Below are 16631 nucleotides of genomic sequence, written 5' to 3'. Positions count from 1 at the left end.
AAGACTCAAAACACTTTGTAAAGGCTGGTGACATCTAGTGGAAGCAATAGGAAGTGCCAAAATATTCCTCAGCCCCTGTGTTTTTCAATGGGATAGGTTTAAAGGTAATACAACACATCAGGTATCCACTTCCTGTCAGAAAATGTCTCAGGGTTTTGCCTGCCAAATGAGTTCTGTTATACTCACAGACACCATTCAAACAGTTTTAGAAACTTTAGAGTGTTTTCTATCCATATATAATAAGTATATGCATATTCTAGTTACTAGGTAGGATTAGTAACCAGATTAAATCGGGTACATTTTTTTTATCCAGCCGTGCAAATACTGCCCCCTAGCCCTAACAGGTTAAAAACAGGTTCAGCCACTGGTTCAACCGTGATCTTGCAGAGTTACTCCACCTCAAGAATTGCATTTGGTGAAAGGCTCGGCACACGCATACTCAGGCTGACTGGCTCTCGTTCAGGCAAATGAGAAATAAGTGCACTCAGGCTATCCGGAAGGCCAAAGTTACTTTAAGGAGCAGTTCTCTCACTGTGAGTCTAACCCTAAGAAGTTCTGGAAAACGGTTAAAGACCTGGAGAATAAACCCTCCTCCTCACAGCTGCCAATGTTCCTTAAAGTTGATGATGTGGTTGTTACTGACAAGAAGCACATGGCTGAGCTTTTTAATCACCTCTTCATTAAGTCAGGATACCTATTTGACTCAGCCATGCCTCCTTGCCCATCTAACATTTCCTCATCTTCCACCCATTCTAATGTGACTAGCCCCAATGCTCATCCCTCTTTTTCCCCAGCCCCACTACAAAGTTTCTCCCTGCAGGTGGTCACTGAGTCCGAGGTGCCAAAGGAGCTCCTTAAACTTGACCGCAAAAAAACATTTGGGTCAGATGATTTAGACCCTTTCTTCTTTAAGGTTGCTGCCCCTATAATCGCCAAGCATATTTCTGATATTTTTAAACTGTCTCTCCTCTCTGGGGAGGTTCTTATTGCTTGGAAGGCAGCCACGGTTCATCCTTTATTTAAAGGGGGAGATCAAGCTGATCCTAACTCTTATATGCCTATTTCTGTTTTGCCTTGTTTATCAAAAGTGTTGGAAAAAGTTGTCAATAGTCAACTGACTGGCTATCTTCATGTCTATAGTATTCTCTCTGGTTATTTATTTAGGCAAGTCAACTAAGAACAAATTCTTATTTACAATGACAGCCTACCCCGGCTAAACCTGGACAACTGTGCACCGCCCTATGTGACTCTCAATCACGGCTGGATGTGATACAGCCTGGATTCGAACCAGGGACTGTGGTGAAACCACTTGCACTGAAATGCAGTGCCTTAGACCACTGCGCCACTCGGGATGTGTCACTGCAACCTTAAAGATCCTCAATGATGTCACCATTGCCCTTGATTCTAAGCAATGTTATGCTACTATTTTTATTGACTTGGCCAAAGCTTTTGATATGGTAGACCATTCCATGGGCCGGCTAAGGAGTATTGGTGTCTCTGAGGGGTCTTTGGCCTGGTTTGCTAACTACCTCTCTCAAAGAGTGTAGTGTGTAAAGTCAGAACATCTGCTGTCTCTGCCACTGCCTGTCACCAAGAATGTACCCGAAGGCTCGATCCTAGGCCCCACGCTCTCCTCAATTTACATCAACAACGTAGCTCAGGCAGTACAAAGCTCTCTCATCAATATATATGCAGATGATACGGTCTTATAATCAGCTGTTCCCTCCCCGGACTTTGTGTTAAATGCTCTATAACAAAGCTTTCTTAATGTCCAACAAGCTTTCTCTGCCCTTAACCTTGTTCTGAACACCTCAAAAACAAAGGTCATGTGGTTTGGTTAGACGAATGCCCCTCTCCCAACAGGTGTGATTACTACCTCTGAGGGTTTAGAGCTTGAGGTAGTCACCTCATACAAGTACTTGGGAGTATGGCTAGACAGTACACTATCCTTCTCTCAGCACATATCAAAGCTGCAGGCTAAAGTTAAATCTAGACTTTGTTTCCTCTAAGGTAATCCCTCCTCCTTCACCCCAGCTGCCAAACTAACCCTGATTCAGATGACCATCCTACCCATGCTAGATTACGAAGACGTAATGTATAGATCGGCAGGTAAGGGTGCTCTCAAGCGGCTAAATGTTCTTTACTATTCGGCCATCAGATTTTCCACCAATGCTCCCTTAAAGGACACATCACTGCACTCTATACTCCTCTGTAAACTGGTCATCTCTGTATACTCGTCACAAGACCCACTGGTTGATGCTTATTTATAAAACCCTCTTTGGCTTCACTACCCCCTATCTGAGATATCTACCACAGCCCTCATCCTCAACATACAACACCCGTTCTGCCAGTCACATTCTGTTAAAGGTCCCCCAAGCACACACATCCCTGGGTCTCTCGTCTTTTCAGTTCGCTGCAGCTAGCGACTGGAACGAGCTGCAACAAACACTCAAACTGGACAGTTTTATCTCAATCTCTTCATTCAAAGACTCAATCATGGATACTCTTACTGACAGTTGTGGCTGCTTTGCGTGATGGATTGTTGTCTCTATCTTCTTGCCCTTTGTTTTGTGCTGCAACCATGTTGTGCTGCTGCCATGTTGTGTTGCTAGCATGCTGTGTTGTCATGTGTTGCTGCCATGCTATGTTGTTGTCTTAGCTCTCGCTTTATGTAGTATTGTGTTGTTTCTCTTGTCGTGATGTGTGTTTTTTCCTATATTTGTATTTCATTTATTTTTAATCCCAGCCCCCACCCCGCAGTAGGCCTTTTGCCTTTTGGTAGGCCGTCAATGTAAATAATAATTTGTTCTTAACTGGCTTGCCTAGTTAAATAAAGGTAAAATAAATAAAAAGACGTTTGGCTCAGGTTTTCTGGGTCTCTATGTTTTTGGTTGGATAGGTTTCTCTTTCTTAGGTTTTTGCCTTCTTCATCAAACCATTTGTCATTGTTGTCAATTTTCTTAGATTGTCTGCTTGACATTTTTAGATTTGATAGGGAAGCTCAGAGGTCAAATATACTGTTTGGGTTTTCTAAAGTTTACACATTCACCATTACAGTGAAAAATTTTGTCCAGGAAATTGTCTAGAAGGGATTGAATTTGTTGTTGCCTAATAGTTTTTTGGTAGATTTCCACCTCTCTCTCTCCTCTCTCCTCTCTCCTCTCTTCTCTCTCTCTCTCTCTCTCTCTCTCTCTCTCTCTCCTGACAGATGCCATTCCTTAAAATACCCATAATTTTTTATTACATGCTTTGTCCAGCAGGCAGATAATTGGCCTGAATATTTGCGTGGCTCTCATAGTGCAGAGCCCAGCATAGCTCTGATTACTTCTGACAGGGACAACAGGAGTTCAGGCTGCCAAATAGAGGCTTTCTGAGAACCTCATCCACTATCTACAACATGCACCCTTGGAGAGAGAGACAGAGAGGGAGGGGAGAGAGAGAAAGATAGTCTGAGAGAAACAGAGAGAAAAACACAGGGCGAGAGAGTAAAGAGCGATGGAGAGAGGGAGAGACAGACAGAGGGGGAGGGGCATTTGGAGGGTTTCAGTCCCGAAGCTCTGGGATCCCTCATAAAGCTCCCAGTCTATGTGGGACTGTGTGATCTATATGTATGGCATACCGCTATGTGGCTGTGCTGAATGGTATGTGTGCATCTGGTGAAGAGAGGACTGTTGTTGACTACAGTTGCCTGTTTTGTTTATCTGTGGTTTTGAACTGGGGGTTATAGAAGACATGTAGACTGTACTTAGACTGAGAGTAGACTGCAGTACTCCAGCGGAGTGACTGTTGTGTTGTAGTGGTGTGAGGGCTGTAGTACTGTAGCAGAGTGACTGTTGTGTTGTAGTGATGTGAGTGCTGTAGTACTGTAGCAGAGTGACTTGTGTTGTAGTGACGTGAGGGCTATAGTGCTGCAGCAGAGTGACTGTTGTGTTGTAGTGACGTTGTAGTACACTCTTAGAAAAAGGGGTTCCAAAGGGTTCTTCAGCTGTCCCCATAGAGGTTCCCCTTGCGGCCCTCCCCTGAGCCCTCACGTCACTAGAACATATACAACAAACCTCGTGTCACTGTAAACATTATAACATATCCAAACTGTACCACTGGAGTACTACAGTTTGCTTAAGTACTACGTACGGCCCTTACGACATTCAAGCCTCAAGTCACTAGAACATATACAACCTAAAGGGTGCTACACTCTTAGAAAAAAAAGGTGCTCGAACTTAAAACTTAAAAGGGTTCTTCCCCACAGGATAACCATTTCAAGAACCCTTTTTGGTTCCATGTAGAATCCGCTGTAGAGAGGGCTCTACAAGGAACCCAAAAGGGTTCTACCTGGAACCCAAAAGGGTTCTTGAAATGGTTATCCTGTGGGGAAGAACCCTTTTAAGTTTTAAGTTCGAGCACCTTTTTTTCTAAGAGTGTAGCACCCTTTAGGTTGTATATGTTCTAGTGACTTGAGGCTTGAATGTCGTAAGGGCCGTACGTAGTACTTAAGCAAACTGTAGTACTCCAGTGGTATACAGTGACTCGAGGGCTGTTGTATATGTTCTAGTGACGTGAGGGCTCGGGGGGAGGGCTGCAAGGGGAACCTCCAGTAAATTAGAGTTCAGGCACATCCCCAGACGCCTTGGCCAGGGTCCTGAAAAGTTGGCTGCTTCCCCCCATTTTTTCATCTCCACTTTTCCGCTACATTCCTGTTCTTCCCCTCTCTCTCTTCTCTGTCTCCCTCAATCCTGCATTTTGCTCCAGATGTGGCATTGTTTCGACCTATTAGTTTTTGACTGCGGCCTGCAGAAATGCAGTTCTGATGTCACGCTCTATTTAAAGGGAAAGGCCATGTGAACTTGGTGGAAGACTACTGAGAAGCGTGTGCCAAACTTTAAATCTTTATAGGTTATGTCTGTTTGTGTCTGCTGACTGCTATTATGGCACGGTAAAGACAGGACGATGTGTCATGGACATGCGACAGCATTCAGTTCCCCCAATGTTGAGTGAGGCTTCCGATGAAAGAGGGTACTGTGTCTTTCAGCCTGATTGTAGATCTGATTCTATATCATGTGTGACAACAACCATAGGAGTTACATAATCCATGTATATACAAATTATGTTGACACTAGCATATACAGTGCATTTGGAAAGTATTCCCATTGACATTGCATGTCAGAGAAAAAACCAAGCCATGAGGTCAAAGGAATTGTCTGTAGAGCTCGAAGACAGGATTTTGTCGAGGCACAGATCTGGGGAAGGGTACTAAAACATTTCTGCAGCATTTAAGGTCCCCGAGAACACCGTGACCTCCATTATTCTTAAATGGATGAAGTTTGGAACCACTAAGACTCTTTCTAGGGCTGGCAGCCCGGCCAAACTGAGCAATCAGGGAGGTGACCAAGAACCCAATGGTCACTCTGACAGAACTCTAGAGTCCCTCTGTGGAGGACAACCATTGCAGCACTCCACCAATCAGGCGTTTATGGTGGAGTAGCCAGACGGAAGCCACTCCTCAGTAAAAGGCACAAGACAGCCTGCTTGGAGTTTGCATAAAGGCACTCTCAGACCATGAGAAACCAGAATCCCTGGTCTGATAAAACCAAGATTTAACTCTTTGGCCTGAATGCCAAGCATCATGTCTGGAGGAAACCTGGCACCATCCCTACGGTGAAGCATGGTGCTGGCAGCATCATTCTGTGGGAATGTTTTTCAACAGCAGGGACTGGGAGACTTGTCAGGATCGAGAGAAAGATGGACGGAGAAAAGTACAGAGAGATCCTTAATGAAACCCTGCTCCAGAGAGCTCAGGACCTCAGACTGGGCCAAAGGTTCACCTTCCAACAGAACAAGAACCCTAAGCACACAGCCAAGACAACGCAGGAGTACATTCGGGACAAGTCTCTGAATGTCCATGAGTTGCCCAGCCAGAGCCCTGACTTGAACCCAATCGGACATCTCTGGAGATACCTGAAAATAGCTGTGTAGCAACGTTCCCCATCCAACCTGAGAGAGTTTGAAAAGATCTGCAGAGAAGAAGCGTAAAAACTCCCCAAATAGAGGTGTGCCAAGCTTGTAGCGACATACCCAAGAAGACTCCAGGCTGTAATTGCTGCCAAATGTGCTTCAACAAAGTACTGACTAAAGGGTATGAATACTTATGTAAATTGTATATTTCTAAAAACCTGTTTTTGCTTTGTCATTATGGGGTATTGTGTGTAGATTGATGAGGGGAAAAAACGATTTAATCCATTTTAGAATAAGGCTGTAAAGTAACAAAATGTGGAAAAAGTCAAAGGGTCTGAATACTTTCCAGAATGTGATCATAGTGTAATTGATAGTAAGTTGATACTGCAGTAACTATAGTGTAGTTCAATAGGTTGAGAAGTGCCCTGTGCCCATTTTTTTATGGGAAAGGATGGCATTGGCAGAGCATGGCAGAGGGCACTGTTTCTCATGATCGAGAGTAGTCACATGCTCCCTGCCCTGCTAACCCTGGCTCTCTGCTGTAATTGGTCCTGTCAGTCACTGAGTCTGGCACCTCATGCCACTGTGGAATGGGATAATGAAGCTCCCTCAGTATGTGTACTGTGTGTGTGTGTGTGTGTGTGTGTGTGTGTGTGTGTGTGTGTGTGTGTGTGTGTGTGTGTGTGTGTGTGTGTGTGCGCACATGTAGACAACTTTGCAATGTGTGTATGTGCATGCATGCATGTCTAACTGTGTGTGTATGTCTATGTTTGTCTGTCTGTCTCTGAAGAATGCATGATGTTATATGTTAATGACTCACACGTTCAATATTTAGGCTATAACAATCTCATTGACTCTGTCTTCCATAGGAATTGATTGTTTCCCCTCCTTGGGGGATTAACATTTCAAATGGCAGCAGAGGGGGACATGTGTGTCCCCTCTCTCTCTCACTTCCTCTATAATGACTGAGCTGATTGTGCCTCTTTATTGAGCCTGTCTACACAGCAGAGGTCCCAGCTAACAGCAGCAGCAGCTGACTAGCAGGCCCCTAGCTAGCTGTCAGATTCCCCATGGGAATGTTCCCTTCAACACTGTTTGTGCTTCAAACACACATGTTCTTTCTGGGCCTGTCCTTGTACACCCTCTTCAAACATCCATGAGGGCCATAATGGCTTCAGTTCGGTTGGCCCTAGCCGAAAAAACTCTCACCGAAGTCCAAAATGAACAGAAACGTCACAAAATGTCGTCATAATATATGCACAAACTCTTCCGAACTGTTTCGGCTGGGAAGCATGCAGCATGCATTAAGGTGACAACCCCTGTGTGAGTGCATGTTTACCAGAAATGGAGTCTCTCTCTCTCTTTCCATTGTTCCTTCTCTTTTCCTCAGTTTGGAGTGAATGAAGTTAGTGAAGTGAAGGCAGGGAGTTATGGGCATGTTTCCATTCAGACATTCAGACATGTTTGAGTGTACACACACATCCATAAAGCAGGGAAAGCCTTACCCATTAAAACACACACACACTTTCAACCCCCACCCCCCACTTCACCCGACACACCCATAAAGCCAGGGGAAAGCTGTGTACCTGTGAAATATAGTAATCAGCTGGCTGCTGTTTGCTTGGCCTCTCCCTGACCCTGCTCCCTCAAGGTTCTGCCTACTGCTGTTGCAGACACATCCATACAGGGCTCACAGCCTTCCACCATAGCTTGTTTTTCACAAGCATTGTTGCTCTAAGACACTCAGCGTTGAGGGTTTTAAAAGCGCAGCCCATTTTGTGATCCCCTGGGTTTGAATGTAAAAAAGTATTAGTCTAAGAAAACAGGGGTTTGAATGTTTTAAAAGTATTGGAATCGATCATCGCTGTGGAATAAGGGTTTGGAGGTCTTGAAAGCCCAGGTGATCCGAGTTGAGGCTGTGAGGTGATCTCTCAGGTGTTCAAGGATGTTTGTGACTACCGTTTGTGTTGTAGATGTTTCGAGAGCTGCGTTCAAGACATACTAGTGTGCCTTTATCAGGTGTTCAAGGCTGTTTTTGAACAGTGCTGTAGTCATCTAAAGAGCTGCGTTCAAGACATACTAATGTGTCTTGGTCTGTAACAAAAACACTGTGTTCCAACAGCACAGCAGCTTAAATATAATTTGGGTGTTGGTGTTTTATGTGTGATGTATTTGTTTGACTGCAGATGTGTGTTTGGACCCAGACAAGCTGCATGTGTCCCTCTCTCAGAAACACAAAGTGTCTTGGATGCCGTACAGATCAACGCCCCCGGGGTCAACATCAAAGGCACACACACACACACACACACACACACACACACACACACACACACACAGAACCCCCACCCATCTTCCCAAACATACTCTTTGACTGGCCTTGTCCAGCACTGCACCCTTTTCTCCTCTCTCCTCCCCGGGCCAAATCTTCCACATGACCAAAGCATAAAAGTGTCGTCTCGAGGACCAGATGGTCAAACACATCTAGGTGATCAGTGCTTCCGCTCCACATTCTGTTTATGAGGAGATGTATATTACACAGCACACATCCCTGAGGGGGAAGTGTATAAACCCCACACCCAGCCCAGAGCTGGCATGGCCAAACATTCACAGGCTCAGTGTGAGGGGGAGGAGGGAGGGAATGTGGGGGAGGGTGGGGTTGGAGGGGTGAGCTGTGTACCTGTGAAATATAGTAATCAGCTGGCTGCTGTTTGCTTGGCCTCTCCCTGACCCTGCTCCCTCAAGGTTCTGCCTACTGCTGTTGCAGACACATCCATACAGGGCTCACAGCCTTCTACCATAGCTTGTTTTTCACAAGCATTGTTGCTCTAAGACACTCAGCTTTGAGGGTTTTATAAGCGCAGGCCGTTCTATGATCCCCGGGTTTGAATGTAAAAGTGTCAGTCTAAGAAAACAGGGGTTTAAAGATCATTGCCCCTGTGGTCAACATCAAAGGCTCACACATACACACACACACACGAACACACACTGATCTCAACCCACCCACCTTCCCACACACACTCATTGACTGGTCCCTTTTCTGCTCTCTCCTCCTAACAGTGTCGTCTCGAGGACCAGATGGTCAAACACATCTAGGTGATCAGTGCTTCCGCTCCACATTCTGTTTATGAGGAGATGTATATTACACAGCACACATCCCTGAGGGGGAAGTGTATAAACCCCACACCCAGCCCAGAGCTGGCATGGCCAAACATTCACAGGCTCAGTGTGAGGGGGAGGGTGGGTGCGGTGCATTCACACACACACACACACACACACACACACACACACACACACACTTTTGAATGCATGTGAGCGCAACCGATCACATACACACTATAGACACACAACCATACACAGGTAGGCTGATAGTCACACAGATACACAAACACACACAGAATATACAGAATACAAAGATTACGCATCATTCATTAAACAGAATACTTTACACACAATTTATTCATTCATATATGCGGGGAGCAAACATTGCCAAGCGTCCTGATTGATCGGTCTTTGACCTCGGTGCCAAATTCACAAACTCTGTGTGCAGCCTACTTCATATGGCAGCGCCAGTCATTTCATTTCACCAGTCATTAGTTTTTTACACAGGACCTCATATGGGTTTTAATGGGTTTTATAGTAAAGACATGTAATTTAACTGTAAAAATGTATTACCTTTTAATGTGGCATGAACACAACCAGTCATGTTTTCATCTGATTGTCAAACAAATCACTTCAAAAAGTAGGTTACCTTCGCACGTTCGTCCAAAATCACCCCAGCATCCGAACGATGGACTGTGCACCCGCCAACTTTTCTTCAATAGGTGAGGGAGCGAAACATTTTATTTAAAAAATTACATCATTTCTCTATCTAAGTTTGTACCAACAGATGTAGCCTATTGAATATCACTGTAGAATAGGCCTATGCATAAAATGCATCCTCCAATTGCAATGTCTGTTTATGCCCACACATTGTCTCAAGAACATTTTCAATGTTTTATACCCTCAAACACCACGTTAGGCATATCCCATTTCAAAAATAAGCCATCATCACTATCAATTGTGTATGATAATTCTTAATGTTTTACCGGTGGAATGTCCAAACTGCATCTCCAATCATTTGATCTCAATCAGTTTCATGTGAAGCATTTAGATCTTCTTGAATGACTGTTTCCTGAGCCAATTAGAGCAGATGATGTGAACAAACTATTAGACTTTCTTGTATGGAAGTGTGTATGCGGCGAATGTGTGCCTGTGTGTACATGTTATGTGTGAGTGTATGTGTTGGAGTGTCAGTGTAAGCATGTGTCAGTGTGTGGGTAGAATCCAGTGTGTGTGCATAGAGTAAAAAATAGTTAATGCAGGGTCAATGCAGATAGTCCAGGTAGCGATTTGGTTAACTACTTAGCATTCTTATGGCTTGGGGGTAGAAGCTCTTCAGAAGCCTTTTGGTCCCAGACTTAGCAATTTTTGTCTGCCTGGTATAAAGGTCCTGGATGGCAAGGAGTTCGACCCCAGTGATGTACCAGGCTAAACGCACTACTCTCTGTAGCGTCTCGCACTCGGATGCCAAGCAGTTGCCTTACCAAGTGGTGATGCAGCCAGTCAAGATGCTTTCAATGGTGCAGCTGTAGAACTTAAAGTATATATCCTGCCTTGTGGCACGCGCTGTTGAGTTTTGGCTGCATGTAGGACTGTGGCAGACACAAAATTTCTTCAGCCGGTGAATGTCAAGCAAATAACTGTCGATCTCACGGTAATTGACCGTTAATTAACATAAACACATTTAGCTTCTCCTGGCTAATAAATCCATGTAATATAGCCTACTGTAACGGCTGTCGTGAGAGAGAGTAGACCAAGGTGCAGCGGAGTTAGTGTTCATCATTGAATTTAATAACAGCAAGAACACTATACAAAACAAAACAAGAAAACCGACAGCCAAACAGTCCTGTCAGGTGCAAAACACTAAACAGAAACAATTACCCACAAAACCCAAAGGAAAAACATGCTCCTTATGTGTGACTCCCAATCAGCAACAACGAACTTCAGCTGTGCCTGATTGGGAGCCACACACGGCCCAAAACAAAGAAATACAAAAACATAGAAAAAGGAACATAGAACGCCCACCCAATGTAACACCCTGGCCTAACCAAAATAAAGAACAAAAACCCCTCTCTATGGCCAGGGCGTTACACCTACGCCTTAACAAAAAATCAATTTATTTTAGACAGGTCTAAAGAAACATGATATGAAGAAAATATAGTGTATTTCAGAAGAACAGAACAGCACACTGAGTTGTCCTTATGTTAGGTCCTGATGTGGCTATGCCAAATGGCGGTGGCCTACACTAGTTCCTTTAGCAAACAAGATTTGCTTATAATTCCATGGCATTACTTTGTTATTTTTTATTGTATGAAGAATACAATTGAACAAAGCTGAATAAAATAGAAATATTGTCTACAAACGATTTGAGGGAGCTCGTACATGCGGCTATTCTGTGTTGAGCGGTTAACAAAGAAATAGTTTTTCCTATATGCTTAATTTAGAGTTATTCATGTAACTTTAGTTGTTCTACAAACATTGAGCTATATGTTTTGATTTTTAATACATTGTAAAGCTGCATGATGAGATTCTAATAATGATTTGAAAAAAGTTGCCTGAAAGGCATGAGCTCTGCTTTGTTTTTTTGCGCAGTGTGTACACACTCCAATAGTCTCTCATTCACAATTTGACAAGCACTTGATAATGCCTCGAATTTCACGGCGGCATCCCCTTTGTGGCGGTAATGCACGCAAAAAAAATCCATGCCTTTTGCGGCCCAGAGTGCTGCGTTGTGCCCTTCTCCCTGAGTGTGCTGCGCAATCGGAAGCCCTCTCACTCACATGGCTCTCCGTCACGTTATCAGATCTTTCTCACAGGCTACAAGTGAAGACAGACACATTGGCGACGCAACTGCGCGCATCCTTATCTAATTCCGAGGTGCATATTGGAAGAATTGTCGACATGTACTTTTCGTCAGCCAACAAGATGAGTAGGTCTAACGAACAGAAAAAGCACTAGCCTATGTCAATCTAAACAAAAAATAAGTTAACATTTATATACAAATATTATATTAATAAAGGCTTTAGATTTATGGCAGCATAATACAGCATATTATTATAAAATAATATGTGATCATTGCTACAAAAGTTAACCTATTCTATTCTATGCAAGAAATAAATATTCCAAACATAGTCTGGGACATTTGTGGGATGCAATAGATCCCAAATTAATACAACCACTAGCATCAAAACACCTTTTTTATGCATTGTTGCTGACACAACAGATCAGAACGTTTAGCTTAAAATTTTGATAAACTAGGCTATTTCTTCACATTATAAGCGCAGCAATGTGCACATGGTAGTAGGCTATAAGCGCACATGTTCCATTAATGGAAAACACCAACATCAAAAGTTACTGCAAATGCAATTATTTATCTAATGCTTTTATTATAAAGGTGCATTTTTATGGTGAAAATTATCTTCCCCAAACTTGAAACTCACGCACTGTTTATATATGCCAGTTAGGTTCTACACCCCTTGTAGAGTGGATTCATGTGCTTAATTTTCAGAAGTTATTTGGCCACTTTAGTTGTGATACAAACCTTATTAAAACATATAGGCCTATGGGCTAGGCTACATGACGTATGCGACTATGAGTCGAAAAAGTCGCAAAAAAAAGGCATTGTTTCTTATGCTGGGCATCATTCACAAGTGATAATGCATCATTCACAAGTGACAGGCTAATATTGTCACCCATCAGAATTTTCTTAATTTAATCTTGTCTTTACATATACTAAATAATATATGTGTCAAATTTGTTTTGATTTAGAATGGACCATTATCATGCAGCTGTCTCGAAACAGGGACGGCGGGAAAAAATACATGTCCTCTATGCACTTAAATAGCGAATGGAGGATGCTTTTCCCCATGGCTTATTTTCATGCCAGCTAGGTAGGCTATACTCCTGTTGTAAATATAAGCAATGTGCTTAATATTAAGAAAGTTGAGAAATAAATATAGTAGGCCTAGCCTATAGAAAGCTGATGGGATCCTCGTCTTTTTATTAGTGGCCATCACATGTTTTCTCCCGCAATTGCACAGCCTATAGAAATGTTGCTCAACATAAACTCATGGGCTCTCATGAAGTGTTTGGTTAGATTTTCCAATACATTTGCATTGATGTCAGAGTGATAAGAGGGACAACAGAGTGCTGAGTACCAGGCAGTTAGCAAGTTTGGTAGGCTACTAATGACCATCAGCAGCATCAGAGCTTGGAGAAGCATAATTACCGTGACCGGTGTGGCGGTAATACGGTCACCGCAACAGCCCTAGCTGCATGATACTTTTTTTTTTACTATTCAGCTTCAGATGAGAATATGCCTGAGGATGTGTTTTTGGTGTAAGGTATACTATGCTACAGTATATGCCATTATATTTGGTTCTATTATGAGAAAACAAATTAATCATTGTGTGATCTTGCGAGACATTTCTGTCGGCGCACGTCTTGGTCAAATAAATGATCAATATTTCTATATTTTATATAGGGCAAGGAGGGCAAGGACAAGGGCAAGGAGGTACTGTAGGGTGGACCAGGCCCCCTAAGCCCGCCTATAACAGCGGGCCTGCCTGTCAGTCTATCCTCTCCTCACCACACTTCGATTAAGCCAAACGTAGTACAGTACTGTAGAGTGATGTGGATTGGAAAAGCACCAAGTGGTGAAGTGATGGGGTCCTTTTCAAGCTGTTAAGAGGGTAGAGATGAGAAGAGTCATTTGGAATCTATGCCTTATAGTCCTACTCGTCACTTCAAGATCACTTCTCACAATGGTGCTTGCTGAGTAAGGGTAGATCAAAGCTAAATCATTATCTCGCAAGATTGTCATGCATATACATCTGGGATGGAGGGAGAGAGGGAGGAAGGGAGAGAAGGATGGAGAGAAGGGGGAGAGAGGGAGATAGCGAGAGAGCGAGAAAGGGGAGGGAGGGAGATAGATGGGGGGAGAAGAGTGAGTGTGTGTGAGAGAGAGCGAGTTAGAGAGAAAGGAAAGAGAGTTAGAGAGAGAGAGAGAGGAAGGGAGATAGAGAGAGAGATAGAGAGAGAGTGAGAGAGGGGGGGGAAGAAGGAATGAAGGGAAAGACTCCAGGTGTGACCCATCTGAGTGTGCTATCCCACTCCATGGAAAGAGGTGTGGTTTGCAAACCCTCCTTATATGATTCACACACATTCTTTACGAACCCACTTTTACATACTGTACACACTTTAACAAGACTAAATTCATGTTGTCCAAGCTGGAAAGATGGGTGGTAAAGAGAAAAAAGATGGTCAAATTAAGAAGTGGGGTAATGAACAACAGTAGCCTATCGTCTCTCTTTGTATTTTACCAAGCTAGAGTGTTTTCAAGTGTCTGTAGGCCTAACATGTAGTTCTACCAGCCAGAAAGCAAAGATAGTGCATCTGTTTGGATTATTTATTTGAGAGATTATATAGCTATTTCCCCTATGGTGGGCATGCTAATTCTTGCAGGGCCATTTAGTTTTCATCGAAAGCAGAAATAGTTTAAAATAGTTTAAAAGGAAGGTGAGTTGTCATCAATCAAGCAGCCTGGATGATGAGCAACAGACCCTAAGGCAGGGCGCTGGATTAACTTTTTCTAGTAATCATTGTCATTACAATAATAGGATCACATTTATGTAAAGGTCATAGCACTTAACATTGTAGGTTATGTAAGTCATCACAATCAAAACCAATATGTGCCTGATATTTTTTGGCTTGTTTGGTTTGAGCTCTTTACTGTGATCTTTGGGACATATTTCTCACAAACAACCATGGTATGTGTGTCTCCCCGTTTCGCATGCTTGCATACCTGTGTGTGTGTGTGTGTGTACATGTGTGTGAGAACCCCTATTAATGCCTCCTCTCCTGCCCTCCTGTCCTCTCTCTGTCATCTCTACATAGGACAGTGCATGGCGACTCCTGTACCCCTGCCCTTTAGCATTCAGCCTCCGTGCAGCGGTGTACATCTCATTTCCGTTGCTGCATGTAGCTATAAACGGCCAAGGATATGAGAAGAAAGAGATATGTTATGTGAACCATGTGTGACTCCCGACGCAGATGGAATGAAGGGCAAAAAATTGGGGAGCTCAAAGGATGCTGCGCCTCTCTGCCTTTCCATTCCTCCATCTCTCCATCACTCCATCACTCCTTACCTTCTTTCAGGCTGAAGCTGAAATGCCTGTTACCTAGATGCTAATTGGCGATCTAGAATTAATAATAATTTGATGGGTGCTTATACGCATGTGTGAAATGGACATTTGTTGTTTTTGCATATCCCAACTCCCCCGAGACACCCTCGGAGAACTGGTCTGATCCTTGAGTCCTACTGCTTATATACAGATAACTGTCAAAATAAATGAAAGGGATACAAAGTATATCGAAAGGGTGTGTGTGTGAGAGATTCTTATGGGAGATTCTGGAGCGTGCCTGAGACAGTGTTTTCGACCACCATCAACAAACACCAAATGATGGAATTTCTCATGGAAGTTCCAGACACTTGTAGAATCAATGCCAAGGCACATTGAAGATGTTCTGGCAGCTCGTGGTGGCCCAACACCCTATTAAGACACTTTATGTTGGTGTTGACTTTATTTTGGCAGTTACAGTACCTGTAGATAGACACACATTTGTCCCGTGAGGTTCAGTAGGTAGAGGTTGGCCCTTGCAACGCCAGGGTTGTGGGTTTGATTCCCACGGGGGACCAGTACAAAGAAGTATGGAAATGTATGCACTCATTAGTGTAAGTTGCTCTGGATAAGAGCGTCTGCTAGACTAAAATGTGAATGTGATATAGATAAGGTGTTGATCTCTATTTGGCTTTACTTACTCTCTTTAGGTTACACAGATTCCCAGTTGCTCTCTCTTCTCTTTAGGGCGCAGTGTTATGATATTGGTACGCATGGTACTTTCATAGTAGTAGCCTATACAGTATCTCTACCTGCACACTCATCTTCTGCACATTTATCACTCCAGTGTTTAATTGCTATATTGTAATTATTTAGCCACTATGGCCTATTCATTGCCTTACCTCCCTTATCGTACCTCATTTGCACACACTGTATATATACTTTTTCTATTGTATTATTGTGTAAGGGGTGCGTACTGGCGGCAGAGAAGTCAGGCGCAGGAGAGCAAAAACTGTGTTTACAACGGAGCAGTTTAATAATAAAAACCACCGGAATCAGAACAAACAATCAATGGGTACAAAACCCGTCGCACACCAGATTAAACGTGCACATGCACTTACAATAAACAATTCCGGACAAGGACATGGGGGGAACAGAAGGTTAAATACACAACATGTAATGATGGTATTGAAACCAGGTGTGTGGGAAAACAAGACAAAACAAATGGAAAATGAAAAGTGGATCGATGATGGCTAGAAGACCGGCGACGCTGAACGCCGCCCGAACAAGGAGAGGAACCAACTTCGGCGGAAGTCGTGACATATTGACTGTATGTTTGTGATTCCATGTGTAACTCTGTGTTGTTTGTGTCGCACTGCTTTGCTTTATCTTGGCCAGGTCGCAGTTGTAAATGAGAACTTGTTCTCAACTAGCCTACCTGGTTAAATAAAGGTGAAATAAAAA

The 16631-nt window shown here is 43.4% G+C and overlaps 1 protein-coding gene across 2 annotated transcripts in view; it reads left to right on the top strand.

Moving 5' to 3' along the window:
• The window catches only part of LOC106573312 (zinc finger protein 469), a 157033-nt gene that overhangs the window by 77567 nt on the left and 62835 nt on the right, over window positions 1–16631 (top strand). Inside the window, exon 3 of one of the 2 annotated variants that reach the window (XR_001321308.2) lies at window positions 14944–16074. The exons of the other annotated variant lie outside the window; for it this stretch is intronic. The gene's annotated coding sequence lies outside the window, so the exon portion shown is untranslated. Of the gene's footprint in view, window positions 1–14943; window positions 16075–16631 lie in introns of those variants that run through there. 2 annotated transcript variants of the gene reach the window in all.

The sequence above is a fragment of the Salmo salar genome, chromosome ssa16 (genome assembly GCF_905237065.1).
Source record: "Salmo salar chromosome ssa16, Ssal_v3.1, whole genome shotgun sequence".
Taxonomy (NCBI): Eukaryota; Metazoa; Chordata; class Actinopteri; order Salmoniformes; family Salmonidae; genus Salmo; species Salmo salar.
Note: the sequence above shows the minus strand (reverse complement) of the source record. Positions and strands in the feature narration are given on the sequence as shown.